Source organism: Amborella trichopoda, chromosome 6 (genome assembly GCF_054954075.1).
Source record: "Amborella trichopoda isolate Santa Cruz 75 chromosome 6, AtrichopodaSantaCruz75HAP2 v2.0, whole genome shotgun sequence".
In the NCBI taxonomy this organism is placed as follows: Eukaryota; Viridiplantae; Streptophyta; class Magnoliopsida; order Amborellales; family Amborellaceae; genus Amborella; species Amborella trichopoda.
This window is the reverse complement of record NC_142341.1, coordinates 12,157,757-12,173,217: the sequence shown is the minus strand read 5'-3', so window position 1 is coordinate 12,173,217 and position 15,461 is coordinate 12,157,757. Positions and strand designations below refer to the sequence as shown.

Sequence of the window (15,461 nt, the reverse complement as noted above, 5' to 3'; positions counted from 1 at the left end):
TGGACTTTAACAAAACTTAGAACCCTAAAAGAAGAGGCAAGAGGGGATGCTTCCTAAACTTTGCATGATAGTAATGTTTTCATTTTTTTATCAAAAGAATGATTTTCATTCTTTATCAAAAGAAAAATGATTTTTATTCAAACCTTTAATTACATCAGTGGGAGTGGCACATTACTTTTAAACAAATCGCTCATTTGTCATCACAAGAAAGAATTATGACAAGACTAATTTAGACTGCTGAATGACAGCATGACCAGGTAGTGTGATATCCAAAATAAAGTCTCTCTTTAAGGCAATGAGAGTGTTTAAGGACGGTCATAACTCAGCAAGCATAATAAAATTGCATAGAGGTCAATTTTCATTTATCGATCTATAGCCTCAACAAAGATAATAAAGTTGCATCTGATATAATACCATGTGTTGTATCGTGATATGACATTTTACCTCTAGTGAATTCATGTTAGGGAGGGAGGCGGGCCTTCATCTGCTGTCATGCTGAGGATGGCACAGCGTCAAGTCATCCCCACCATGAATTTGCTGCCTTGCTCAATCACGTGTATAGCCAATAGATATGACGAGATTCTTCAGCTAAAGATCAGCTTCTTGTTGTGCCTGCGACGCAACAGCGTAGCTTCAGGACTGCCACCCCCACCATCACCGAGAGCAAATTCATGTCATCCACTGCCTTAGCTTTGATCAAGACGTGCCATGTTGCGCCTTAGATGCAACGATACAGCATCAGGACTTCCACCCCCACCATCATCCACTGCCTTCGATTAGGACATGCCATGTTGTGCCTGCGACACAACAGCGCAGCATCAGGACTGCCACCCCACCATCACCGACAGCGAAGTTATGTCAAGGAGGGAGGCAGGCCTTCATCCATTGTCACACTAGGGATGGCACAGCGTCAAGTCATCACCACCATGAGAATTTGCTGCCTTGCTAGATCACGTGTATAACCAACAGATATGACGAGATTCTTTAACTAAAGATAAACATCTTTTGGCTTTCCTTCAATGTCCAATCGACGAGTCAAAGAGCTGGTATACTTGGCTGCCATGCAAACTCATCCGACACCACAGCCAACCCCCTAAATTTGCAATGATGGGGGGTCAAAAGAGAATATGACGATCTAGGAATAAGAGGAAGGCTACGAATAAGAGGAAGGTGGGTGGATTAGCTTGGCTAGATGCAGGTTTGACAACACCACACCTGTCAAGGTACAAAGGATGCCATTTCTGCGTCCTACCTCGACTTCTTAAATGGCATGCCTTCAAGGCATCCCCACTGTCCAATCAACAAGTCAAAAGAGCTGGATTGGCCAGTTGCAGGGTTGACAATCCCCACCTGTCAAGGTACTAAGGATGTCGTTTCTGCATCTCACCTCATGTTCTTGAATGCCATGCCTTCAAGGCGCCTCCACTATCCCATCGATGAGTCAAAGAGCTGGTACTCTTGAATGGGCTTCCATGCAAACTCATCTGACACTGCAGCCAACACCTAAAATTTGCAATGATGGGGGTGATCGAAAGAGAATCCGGGGATCTAAGAACAGGAAGAAGGTGGGTGGATTGGTTGGTTGTAGGTATAAAGGATTCAAGGATTCCATTTCTGCATCTCACCTCATGTTCAATTTTCTTGGCATCCAAGAAGAGCATGATTGTATGGGAGAGGTCATGCAGTTGAGGGAGATGGTGAAAATTGGAGATGTTTCTTGGTGTGGGCGAATGGGAAGAAGATAGAGTGGACCCATGTTGAGACGCTCTTGAGACCCAAGATACAAGGGACAAGCAACTTGAGCAGGTCAAGTCATCAAGCAAAATGTTTCTTGACGTGGGCGAATCGGAAGAAGACAGAGAACCCAGCATGAGAGTGAATGGAAATTACCAGGTCAAATAGAGTGGATGAGAAAGAGAGAGATAGGGATATATAGGTATGGTTAAAGAGAGTGGGTGAAAAGAAATAAGAGTGGTGGTGAGAGAGAGAAGGAAAGTTACCTAAGTGAGAGAAAAATGTGAGAGACAAAGTTCCTAATGAAGTTCACAAATCATTAAAAAGTTACCTAGTCACCTTTTTTTGGTTATCACCAAAAGTCAATTGAAATCAAGTTTATGAATCATTAAAACACTTAGATTTTGCTTTTCAAAGCTCAAAACGATGACTATGTAAGTAATTGAATATCTACCGCTAGAACCACAATCCAGTAAGGTAATATGCAAATGGTTGTAGCTGCATGAAGCCAAAATAGATAGCTTATAGCCTAAAACCAAATAGAAATAAGAGAATAGAGAACACACAACAAATGGGGCAATGATGATTCGTAAAAGCTAAGGCACAAAAGACCATTTATGTTGTAAGAATGCACCTTGTGCCCCGATGAAACAACAAAAAAAATTACAGCATTTATCATATTAAATTTCTCAAGTAAACTCAAAACAACGACTATGTAAGTAATTGAATATGCACCACTAGAACTATAATCCAACAAGGTAATATGCAAATGGTTGAAGCTGAATGAAGAAAAACAGATAGCTAATAGCTTAAAACCAAATAGAAAATAGAATAAAGAGAACACACAACATACTGGGCAATGATGATTCGTAAAAGACTAGGCTTAATACGCAAGCTGAATGAACCAGAAACAGATAGCTAATAGCCTAAAACAAGATAGAAATCAAAGAAGAATACAGAACGCACAAAACACAATGTAATGATGATTCGTAGAAGCCAAGGTACAAAAACCATTTCTATTGTAAGAATGCAACTTATATCCAGATGAAACAACAAAAAAACAAATTATAGCGTTTATCATCTTCAATTTCTCAAGTAAACTCGTAACAGAAAGCTACCAAAACTTACAATTAAGTAAAAGGGTTCGAAAGTGAAATTTTTCATATGCCACTAGGTTTTAACCATACAAAAATTACAGGGCTATTTTTTTTTTTTTTTTACAATGGTAACGTGAAATTTTCAGATGCCTCGTCTTTATTAAAATATTCTATGAAATAATAGCCCATTTTGTTCGACATGCATACTAATGCCTATTTAATAAACATAAAAGAAGTATCAAACATACTTCTCAGCGTACTCTGTTATTAACTTTATATATTTAATTATTCATTCATTCACAAAATAATAAAATACATCAACAAAATACATCCGTAATGCAATTTACAAAAATTGCCATCACAATATACAACATTACAGAAAAAAAAAAAGAAAAAGAAGAAAACCTACCGTTTCCCCCTAATTCTAAACACACACACACACACACACACACACACACACACACACACACATATATATATATATATATATATATATAAACAACCAAGATCTATTTTCACGATATATATTAGGCTATTTTAGGCAACTATTTTATACAAACTTATTAGTACAACTTTAACGAGTAGATAAGCAGTTAAACAGGTAAGAAATAACAATAGAGATATATCAATAACAAACCAATTTATGTAAGTAGTACTCCTAAATTTTAAACAAAATATCAACTTAACTTGCATAATAATAGAAATCTTACAAAGGGAAACACTTACATTAAACACTTGCAATAACTAGAGAATAGTTTCCACTCCTCTAAGCAGTAGCTCGGTAGAGTGTTTAAGTTACAATCACACATATACAAAGCTTTACAATCACTCAAAAAGTATTCGATGTGGCTAGACACACCACCCGATATACAGCAATGAGAAAGAAAATAGCACAGAGTAATAGGAGTATAAGAAGGAAATAATAATAAGGGACAGTAATATCAGAAATTTCAAAGAGCAGGAATAAAACGAGGAAGAACAGAAGAGAGAGAGAAACTTAGAATAAGAGAACAGTAGATAGCAAGGAATGCATAGCAGAGAGTAGAGAGTTTTTGGGAATATTTGAAAGTATCTGAGAGTACAAAGAGATGTCTAATATAAAGAGATAAGAGAGCTTACTGATAATTGCTCAGAGCAGAGAGAAAACAGAGCCTCAAAACTTCAGTGTTCTAAAGGAGAGGCGAAGAGAGGGCAGAGCTCCAGGGTTTTAAAGGAGAGAAGAAACGAGAGCAAAACTTGAGAGCTTTAGAGAAGAGAAGAGAGCAGAACTTGAGAGCTTTAGAGGAGAGAAGAGAACAAAACTTGAGAGCTTTAGAGGAGAGAAGAGAACAGAACAGAACTTGAGAGCATTAGAGGAGAGAAGAGAACAGAGCTTGAGAGCTTTAGAGGAGAGAAGAGAACAGAGCAGAAGGCACTGGGAGAGAGCACTCGGATGGCCCCCTTCGATGAGTTGATCCTCCATTTATAGGCCGCGAGCTTCAGGGCTTAATAATTGCAGGGCCAGCTCAAAAGTAGAACACAGTGTTTGGAGATGACAAAAAAGCGGCATAATGTCGGTGGCACAATATTTTGATAACATAAAGGTGGCACAGTGTCGGTGGCATAGTGAAAAGGTGTTGGTAGAGTTGACAGGTGGCATCTAGCAATAGTGACAGATGTCGGTGGATCTGACACGTGGTATATAGCAACAGTGACAGATGTCGATGGATCTGACAAGTGGTATCTTGCAACAGTGATAGATGTCGGTAGGTCTTTATTTGCTGTCAGCAGGCGTTTGGCAGTATTTATTGGGATATGTATTTTATTCGAACCTTTTCAGTAAAAATCGGGCCGTGGCTCTGAGAGTCCACAATCTTCATTTTCTTGGGCGTAATCTTCATCATTTTGTGTTGATGTAGACATTGCTTCTTCTTGATCATCGAATAGTTGGAGCAGTTTTTTCTTCAACTCTTCCTTAGTAGCCATTGGATTTTGTTGTCTTATCTTATTTATATAGTCACTCATATTTTTGACTTCTGTTTCTGGTGTTTGGATTGGGACTTTTCTCAATTTTATATTCTCTGGTTCATTGGTTTTATTCTCATATACGACCCACCACTTTATATATACTTGTTTTCCCAGTTTGGGGATATATTCTCAATCATCAGTATAATTATCAGAAATATTGTAGGACCCTTTCATGATCCAAGGTATTTGGTCAAAGGCCATAAAATACATATGCAAGTCAATTCCAGATCCCCATATTTGAAACCAATTCCTAAACCAATTAGGAAACCCTTCAATCACTGGTATTTTTATTTGCAAAAACCAAGTACGAGAATTATTGCTATTTTGAAAAGAGAATACTTTATGCAAGGCATCAACATATTCGGCATATCTATAGTTTTAATTACTAAATCCTTCTGCTTGTAATCTCTTGGTTTTTACAGGATCCATACCCCAATCCTTATATGATATTATTTTTCGGATTTGAAATTTGAAATATGCAATTGTATTTGTATTCTTTTTGAAAAAATGGACCAATGATATCGATCCAGTCTCCAAGAGGATGGCTTCATACCATTCTCGTGTCTTATTACTATTAGAAGGATGTAAATGATTATTCAAATAAATATTTGCTATTTCTTTTGGATTTCTATTCAGATGGATATCATCTATGATTACTTCGGCTATAATAGTAGTCTCAATAAATCTGGATTTTTCTTCTCCTGTGGTATTTATTGATACTGGTTCAAAAAAGGATATTATTTCCTTGGCTTGTCATTTTTTTACTTGATTTGGAGTTATAGGGGAAGATACTATAGATCTTTCTGATTTTCCAGATGCTATAACTATTTCGATTTTTTCTTTTCCTTTATTACTCCCTTTATTTGGTATTAGTATTACCCTCCTGTCCCCCCTGCAAAAATTCACTGGTTAAAAAGTCAGGAAGATAGTTAGTATTGCCCTTGATATGTTCTATGTCAAATACAAAAGAGGATAATATTGCTTGCCATCGTTCAAAAATTTGTTTTGAAACAAGATTTTTGACATCATCATTAAGAATATCTTTGGCCGCTTTACAATCAGTTCGTATAAGGAACTTTTGGTTTAAAAGATCACGTTGGAATTTAATAACGCAATGAGCTATAGCAAAAATTTCATTTTTAACCGTTAAATAGTTTTGCTGAGTTTGGTTCCAAGCTTTTGAAGTGAAACGAACCAATTGTTCTTTTTCTGAAATTTTTTGTTTTAGGATTCCGCCTAATCCTATTTCGGAGGCGTCACATTCAATTATGTTAAATGCATCAGGATTTGCAAGTGTAAGGCAAGGTAATTCCTTAGCCTTGGCTTTTATTTTCTTTACAGCTAAGGTATGCTCATCTGTCCATTTTGGCAGATTCTTTCTTAACCTTTGAAACAAAGGTTTAGCATCAATGGCTACATTTTTATAAAAAGCGGCAATATAATTAAGACATCCTAAAAACCTTTGGAGTTCAGTTTTATCCAGGATAATATCTGGAAATTTTATCAACAAATTCTATTGCACTATCAATTGGGACTATACTTCCTTGAAAGATATTATGACCAAGAAACCTTATTTTTGTTTGGCAGAGGCTGATTTTCCTGACTGATACAACTATTCCTGCTGCCTTTATTGCTCTAATGAAAACATTTATGTGTTTGAAATGTTGTTCAATATTTTTAGAAAAACTAAGAACATCATCAATATGTACAATCATGAATTTCATATAAGGATTAAATATGTCATTCATAATATTTTGGAATTCAGAAAGAGCATTTTTAAGTCCAAAAGGCATTACATTCCATTCATATTGTCCAAAGGGAACATTGAAAGCAGTTTTATATCTATCTTGTTTAGAAATCTGAATCTGCCAATATCCTGATTCAAATCGAATTTAGAAAAAATGCAAGCATTAACTAATCTATCAAGTAAACAGTTTTTATTAGAAATAGGGTATACCTTATCCATTTAAGGACTTTATTGAGAGGTTTATAATTTATTACCAACCGCGGAGCTCCCCGTTCCTTTTCACAGGCTTTCTCGACGTAAAATGCTGAGCAGCTCCATGGAGATAAACTTTTTCTGATGAGCTTTTTCTGTAATAAGTCATCAATTTACTTTTTGCACATTTCTAAAAGTCTAGGATTCATTTGTATTGGCCTTGCTTTTGTAGGTTTCTTATTTTCATGGAAATCTATTTCATATGGTAGAGTTACAATGTGTTTCTTTCTATTTCAAAAAACGCTTGGTAATTCTGCACAAATTTCAATTTCTATTTTACTTTTAATTTCTTCAACAAACTTTATATTCTCAGGCAAAGAAAGCTTTTCTTCAATTGTCTTATATTTTATTTCTTCTTTAAAATGGCAAAGAAATTTTTCTTTATTGGATATAACTTCTTCAACATTATTAACTTCCCAAATTTTTTGTTTATCTACAAATTCAAATTTTACATTGGGGCCTTCTATACTGGCCTCAATCGTTGAGCTATCTATTTTTAAAGGATATAACAAGTTCAAGAATGGAGTCCCAAGGATTACAGCCTAACTTAATCCGTTTACCATAATAAATGGCATTTCAAAGCAATTCTCGTTATTACATACTACAGTATTGGATAGTTTATAATTTATAACCAATCTACTACCATCTGCTGTAATTAATATTTGGGTTGTTTTATTAAAGTATTTAGTTGGCATTAATCCCTCATTAATACAATTTAAATCTGCTCCTGAGTCAATTAATGCCAAGGATTGAAAACTGTATTCTTTATGTACTATTATTCTTATTAGGGTAAACCATTTTTGAGTGATTACTTTATCAATTAGGTTTACATAGTTATCTGTTTGTATAGTACGTGGAGGATTCTGGAGCTTCTTCAATGGGGGATATAGGTCTTTTATATTTATTTATAATGTTGTCCAATTCTAATTCTTCATCCGTATTTTCAGGGGTATTTTGAAGTTTAGATGCTAGCCCCAAAACTTGTATTCTATTTTTTAGAATTATTATTTCATTTCGTACCTCATTTAATTTATGTTTTAATTCGGCTACAGATGGTTCCTTATAGTCATTAGTTCTATTATCGATTCTTATAAGAATTTTTGCAAAGCTATAATCTTCTTGAGTTTTGATAAGAGGTGGAGGTTTTTTGTTTGATTTGGCAAGTTGAATGTATTGAACTAAGGCTTCTCTTTTTGCTTCTGGATCTGTTATTTTGTCAATTATTTCTATAATCAAATTCTCTTCTTTTGAAAGTGTATTACAAAAGCAACCATCTATGTTCTCCTCTGAATCAGAACTACTAAATATTAATGTTTCATCCTCTATTTCTCCAACAATTGGGTCTGTATTAGAACTAGTAGAATCTATATCAGATCCTTCTTCTAATTGTAATATTTGATATAATTGATTCTTGATATTTCTTCTAATTGTAATGTATTAATCCTTTTCTTTCTTGGCATTTATTCTTATAATGCCCCACTTTTCCACAGTTATAGCAAACAGGGATTTTTCTCTTCCACCTTGATTTTTTGAAGGTATTTTTGGGATAAAATTTTTTGATAAATTTTTCTTTATTACTTCTGTTATGGCTAGATTTGTATTTTTTATTCTTCTTTTTATCAGTTCTATTAGTCAAAGGCAGTGTATTATATCCAAACTGCTCATAGAAATCACCTAATTCCTTCTTGCCTGTCATTCTCTGTTTATCTAATTGACTTTTTAGTTTCAGATCAGTACATAAGGCAAGTCCTTTTGAGCATATTTCAGCAGATAGTTCTCCTAATGTATAAAGAGAGTACTGAATTATTCCTCCATGTTTATTCTTCAATCTCGTCTTTACTTTTTCGGCAAAAAGATGAGGTAATCCAGCTATAAATTTTTCTTTCCAATGATTAGATTTACTATCTTCTCCTGAAAGAAGCTGAGAGAAGAACACATCTTTATACCATTTATAATGGGACAAAGTCGGACATCTTAGGTTTAAAAGATCTTCAGATCTAGCATCAAGCAATACAGTACTTCCTACAAACTGTAGAGTTATTGTATATATTAGGGTATTTACTGCATCACTTTCACTATTAGGTACATATTGACCAAATTCATTTTTTATTGTCCATTATCTTGTGGCTCCTAATATTTCTCTTTTGGTGGTCTCGTCTATATGAAAGTCCCACCATCCCTCTCAACCATCCAGTAAAGCCACATACAATAGCATTAGCTATTTCTTGATCATGATTTCCACTTATTTTGCACGCTGTTGCGTACATAGTCCTATGTTTCATTGTATCCAATATTTGATGATCTGACATACCATCTATTCTTCAGTTTACTAATGTCCTACCTTAGAATGATGCAGTATTTGAGATTAAGTCTTCTTCAAACTAGATATCTACAGGGGTAGGTTAGGATGATACATTCTGGTTTGAGAAGTTACTCTAAATTTTTTACCATAGTCTATTCTATTTATATCAAGACTCTCTTCTTTGAAAGCTTCCTCCATTTCATGTATATCATTATTGGCTATTTATTCCTTTAGTAGAACCGTTGCATGTGGTTCTATGACCCGCTCCTTTTCCTTTTATACTTAGTTTAGCTAATTTATTTACTAATTCATCAATCAATTCTTTATTCTCTTCTTTCTTCTTTATTCCATCCAGGCTAAACTGTTCTTCGTTCAGTTCTGATGGTGGTTTAAATAGCACAACCTTTCTTTCGTCAACTATTTTCTCTTTACTCTGAGTTTTATTAACTATATTTTCTATTCTGGTGGTTTGTTTTCCAATAGTCTGTAGACAAAGATTTGTATAGTTATTTTGCTCAATTATGTGCAGTATAACATTTATTTTATTAGTATGATGATGATTTTCTTTTCGAATTATTGTATAACGAGAGGCTTTAGTTTCTGGCTTTTCTTCTAATGATCCTTTTAGCTAATACTTTTTTCAGGAGGGTGTATACTATATATTTTTTCTCCTTCAATAGTATGAAAAGCCTGATATTGATTTTCTATGGCATTAAGACCCAAACTCGGAATCGGAATGTCTTTTGCTTTTAGAGTAGGTCTTAACCAGTCAAAAAATCCTATATTCTGTTTATTTTTCTTTATAAACTTATTAAATCTTTTGTGAAGGGCATCTAACAGCTCCTGGGGAAAATCTGCTAAGTACCAATCACAAATTTCTTTATTTTCATCAGATAGATAATCATTCTTGAGTGCTTCTATATCTATTTTAAATCTTTCTTCCTTCTGAAGGGTTAAGATATTAAAATCCAAATCTGAAAATGTAGGTTCATTATTATCAGAAGAAATGGATTCATCTACTTTATAGACTGGTTTATGGATATTACTATTAGTTCTCACTAGACTATCTATTATAGGTTTTTTAGGTATGGATGAGGTAGAATGTCTAGAAGGTACTATAGTTCTGGATGGGGTGTAAGCAAATCTTTCTGAAAGGTTTATTCTTGTACGTCTATTAGAATTAAATTGTATTTTTATATCTCCATCGGGATATTGAATAATTTGGTCTGGGTCTCTGTTAATTGGAGTTTTATATAGCCGGTTTTCATTTCGTAAAGACCAATTTTCAAGGAGAATTATCTGGGACCAACTTATTGATTTAGGTATAACTGTAATAGATTTTTCCATATTTGTTTGAAAGAACACCGTTTGTCCTTTTGTGTCCATTTGCATAGCATTAAGACATAAGGTATTCATAACATTATAACAAATTCTGTATACTAATGCAATATTCTGAGATCCAGGGTTCATATCAAACCCTTGAGTTTTTCTATTCAAAGTAAGAACTTTTAGAAGACTAGGGTCGGCTAAGGAAACAAAGAATTTAATGAAGCAATTAAAGTAGATGGGTCCGTTACAGAGGCTGGATTCAATTATTCCTAATAGTGAATCTGAAAATTTATTATGACGACTCTCCCTTAGGCAAGACACGATAGAGTTATTCAAACCTAGCCGGGTTAACGGTTTTATTGCTATTTGTATAAGTCCTATATGAAGATATTTATATTCTTTATCTTTACGATTCTGAACCATTTTTTCAGATAAAAGTTGGAAACTTTATTGTTCATTAGTAATGGATATATTTTGCTCTATTGTTTTTATAGCATAGCAAGACCTAAACTCAAATGTGCCCTTTTACTATATATCTGTTATAGGAACTCTTGGTATATTCCAATTTTGTATTTGTTTTCAATATTATCTATAATTATTTCTTCCTTATTTTTTATTCGTAATGTACTGTTTGATGAAGATGTTGTTCTATTGGATAGCGTCCTTATAAAATTTGCCATTTCAGGATAACGGATGAACACTTGAGTCAGTCGGAAACAGTCCCTGTGCCTTTTTCAGTGGCTCTTCCTGGCCTTTTTTCGGCAGTACGGGTCACGACGACTTTTAAGTTTCAACTCTCGGACTTATCTTGAATGATAAATTTTATAAAGCTTTTAGCCTTTAGAAAGCTCTGATACCATTATAAATAAGATAAGACAACAAAATCCAATGGCTACTAAGGAAGAGTGGAAGAAAAAGCTGCTCCAACTATTCGATGAAGAAGAAGAAACAACGTCTATATCAACACAAAATGATGAAGATTACGCCCACGAAACTGAAGATTGTGGACTCTCACAACCACGGCCCGACTTTTCCTGAAAAGGTCCGAATAAAATACATATCCCAATAAATACTGCCAAAAGCCTGCTGACAGCAAATAAAGACCTACCGACATCTACCACTATTGCTAGATACCACTTGTCAGATCCACTGACATTTGTCACTGTTGCAAGATACCACCTGTCAGATCCACCAACATCTGCCGCTATTGCTAGATGCCACATGTCAACTCTACCGACACCTTTTCACTATGCCACCGACACTGTGCCACCTTTATGTTATCAAAATATTGTGCCACCGACATTATGCCGCCTTTTTGTCATCTCCAAACACTGTGTTCTACTTTTGAGCTGGCCCTGCACTTATTAAGCCCTGAAGCTCGCGGCCTATAAATGGAGGATCAACTCATCGAAGGGGGGCATCCGAGTGCTCTCCCCCAGTACCTTCTGCTCTGTTCTCTTCTCTCCTCTAAAGCTCTCAAGCTCTGTTCTCTTCTCTCCTCTAAAGCTCTCAAGCTCTGTTCTCTTCTCTCCTCTAAAGCTCTCAAGTTCTGTTCTCTTCTCTCCTCTAAAGCTCTCAAGCTCTGTTCTCTTCTCTCCTCTAAAGCTCTCAAGCTCTGTTCTCTTCTCTCCTCTAAAGCTCTCAAGTTCTGTTCTCTTCTCTCCTCTAAAGCTCTCAAGCTCTGTTCTCTTCTCTCCTCTAAAGCTCTCAAGCTCTGTTCTCTTCTCTCCTCTAAAGCTTTCAAGTTCTGTTCTCTTCTCTCCTCTAAAGCTCTCAAGCTCTGTTCTCTTCTCTCCTCTAAAGCTCTCAAGTTCTGTTCTCTTTTCTCCTCTGAAGCTCTCGAGTTCTGCTCTCTTCTCTCCTCTAAAGCTCTCAAGTTCTGCTCTCTTCTCTTCTCTCCCCTAAAACCCTGAAGCTCTGCTCTCTCTTCGCCTCTCCTTTAGAACACTAAAGTTTTGAGGCTCTGTTTTCTCTCTGCTTTGAGCAATTATCAGTAAGCTCTCTTATCTATCTATATTAGACATCTCTTTGTACTCTCAGATACTCTCAAATATTCCCAAAAACTCTCTACTCTCTGCTATGCATTCCTTGCTATCTACTGTTCTCTTATTCAAAGTTTCTCTCTCTCTTCTGTTCTTCCTCGTTTTATGTCTGCTCTCTGAAATTTCTGATATTACTGCCCCTTATTATTATTTCCTTCTTATACTCCTATTACTCTGTGTTATTTTCTTTCTCATTACTGTATATCGGGTGGTGTGTCTAGCCACACCGAATACTTTCTGAGTGATTGTAAATCTTTGTATATGTGTGATTGTAACTTAAACACTCTACCTAGCTACTGCCGAAAGGAGTGGAAAATATTCTCTACTTATTGCAAGTGTTTAATGTAAGTGTTTCCCTTTGTAAGATTTCTATTATTATGCAAGTTAAGTTGATATTTTAATTAAAATTTAGAAATACTACTTACATAAATTGGTTTGTTATTGATATATCTCTATTGTTATTTCTTACCTGTTTAACTGTTTATCTACTCATTAAAATTATCTACTCATAAGTTTGTATAAAATAGTTGCCTAAAATAGCCTAAGATATAACTTGAAAATAGATCTTGGTACTTACGGTATCAGAGCTAGTAGTGAACTGTAGTTGAAGATATTGTTCTAAAGGCTAAAAGCTTTATAACATTTATCAATCAAGATAAGTCCGAGAGTTGAAACTTAAAAGTCGTCGTGACCCGTACTGCCGAAAAAGGCCAGGAAGAGCCGCTGAAAAAGGCACAGGGACTGTTTCCGACTGACTCAAGTGTTCATCCGTTATCTTGAAATGGCAAATTTTATAAAGACGCTATCCAATAAAACAACATCTTCATCAAACAGTACATTACGAGTAAAAAATAAGGAAGAAATAATTATAGATAATATTGAAAAACAAATACAAAATTGGAACATACCAAGAGTTCCTATAACAGATATATATTAAAAGGGCACATTTGAGTTTAGGTCTTGCTATGCTATAAAAACAATAGAACAAAATATATCCATTACTAATGAACAGTAAAGTTTCCAACTTTTATCTGAAAAAATGGTTCAGAATCGTAAAGATAAAGAACATAAATATCTTCATATAAGACTTATACAAATAGCAATAAAACCGTTAACCCGGCTAGGTTTGAATAACTCTGTCTTATCTTGCCTAAAGTGACAGTCGACATAATAAAGTTTCAGATTCACTATTAGGAATAATTGAATCCAGCCTTTGTAACGGACCCATCTACTTTAATTGCTTCCCAAACTTCTCTGTTTCCTTAGCCGGCCCTAATCTTCGAAAAGTTCTTACTCTAATCTCATAATATTGCATTAGTACACAGAATTTGTTCTAAAGTTATGAATACCTTATGTCCTAATGCTCTGCAAATGGACACAAAAGAAAAAACAGTGTTCTTTCAAACAAATATGGAAAAATCTAATACAGTTATACCTAAATCAATAAGTTGGTCCCAGATATATTTCCCTAAAAATTGGTCCTTACGAAATGAAAACCAGCAATATAAAACTCCAATTAACAGAGACCCAGACCAAATTATTCAATATCCCGATGGAAATATAAAAAAACAATTTAATTCTAATAGACGTGTTAGAATAAACCTTTCAGAAAGATTTGCTTACACCCCATCAAGAACTACAGTACCTTCTAGACATTCTACCTCATCCATACCTAAAAAACCTATAATAGATAGTCTAATGAGAACTAATAGTAATATCCATAAACCAATCTATAAAGTAGATGAATCCAGTTCTTCTGATAATAATGAACCTACATTTTTCAGATTTGGATTTTAATATCTTAACCCTTCAGAAGGAAGAAAGATTTAAAATAGATATAGAAGCACTCAAGAATGATTATTTATCTGATGAAAATAAAGAAATTCGTGATTGGTACTTAGCAGATTTTCCCTAGGAACTGCTAAATGCCCTTCACAAAAGATTTAATAAGTTTATAAAGAAAAATAAACAGATAGGATTTTTTGACTGGTTAAGACCTACTCTAAAAGCAAAAGACATTCCGATTCCGAATTTTGGTCTTAATGCCATAGAAAATATTAGGCATTTCATACTATTGAAGGAGAAGAAATATATAGTATACACCCTCCTAAAAAAAGTATCCAGCTAAAAGGATCATCAGAAGAAAAGCCAGAAACTAAAGCCTCTCGTTATACAATAATTCGAAAAAAAAATCATCATACTACTAAAATAAATGTTATACCACACATAATTGAACAAAATAACTATACAAATCTTTGTCTACAGACTATTGGAAAACAAACCACCATAATAGAAAATATAGTTAATAAAACCCAGAGTAAAGAGAGAATAGTTGACGAAAGGAAGGTTGTTCTATTTAAACCACCGTCAGAACTTAACAAAGAACAGTTTAGCCTGGATGGAATAAAGAAGAAAGAAGAGAATAAAGAATTGATTGATGAATTAGCAAATAAATTAGCTAAACTAAGTGTAAAAGAAAAAAGAGTGCTCATAAAACCACAAGCAATGGTTCTAGAAAAGGAATAAGTAGCCAATAATGATATATGTGAAATGGAGGAAGCTTTCAAAGAAGAGAGTCTTGATATAAATAGAATAGACAATAGTAAAAAATTTAGAGTAACTTCTCAGACCAAAATGTATCATCCTAGACCTACACCAATAGATATCCAGTTTGAAGAAGACTTAATCTCAAATACTGCATCATACTAAGGTAGAACAATAGTAAATTGGAAAATAGATGGTATTTCAGATCATCAAATATTGGATACAATGAAACATAGGACTATGTACGCAACAGCGTGCAAAATAAGTGGAAATCATGATCAAGAAATAGCTAAAGCAATTGTATGTAGATGGTTGAGAGGATGGGACTTTCATATTGATGAGACCACCAAAAGAGAAATACTAGGAGCTACAAGACAATGGACAATAAAAAATGAATTTGGTCACGA

At 34.5% G+C, this 15,461-nt stretch overlaps 1 long non-coding RNA gene across 4 annotated transcripts in view; it reads right to left on the bottom strand.

The window, feature by feature from the left end:
* Nucleotides 1-15,461, bottom strand: part of LOC110007626 (uncharacterized) — a 104,105-nt gene that overhangs the window by 42,387 nt on the left and 46,257 nt on the right. Inside the window, exons 1-2 of one of the 4 annotated variants that reach the window (XR_016056802.1) lie at nucleotides 1,388-3,286; nucleotides 445-1,093 (exon numbers count right to left, since the gene is read on the bottom strand). The exons of 2 other annotated variants lie outside the window; for them this stretch is intronic. This is a non-coding gene — a long non-coding RNA (uncharacterized LOC110007626). Of the gene's footprint in view, nucleotides 1-444; nucleotides 3,287-15,461 lie in introns of those variants that run through there. One more of the 4 variants, XR_016056801.1, reaches the window with a different exon arrangement.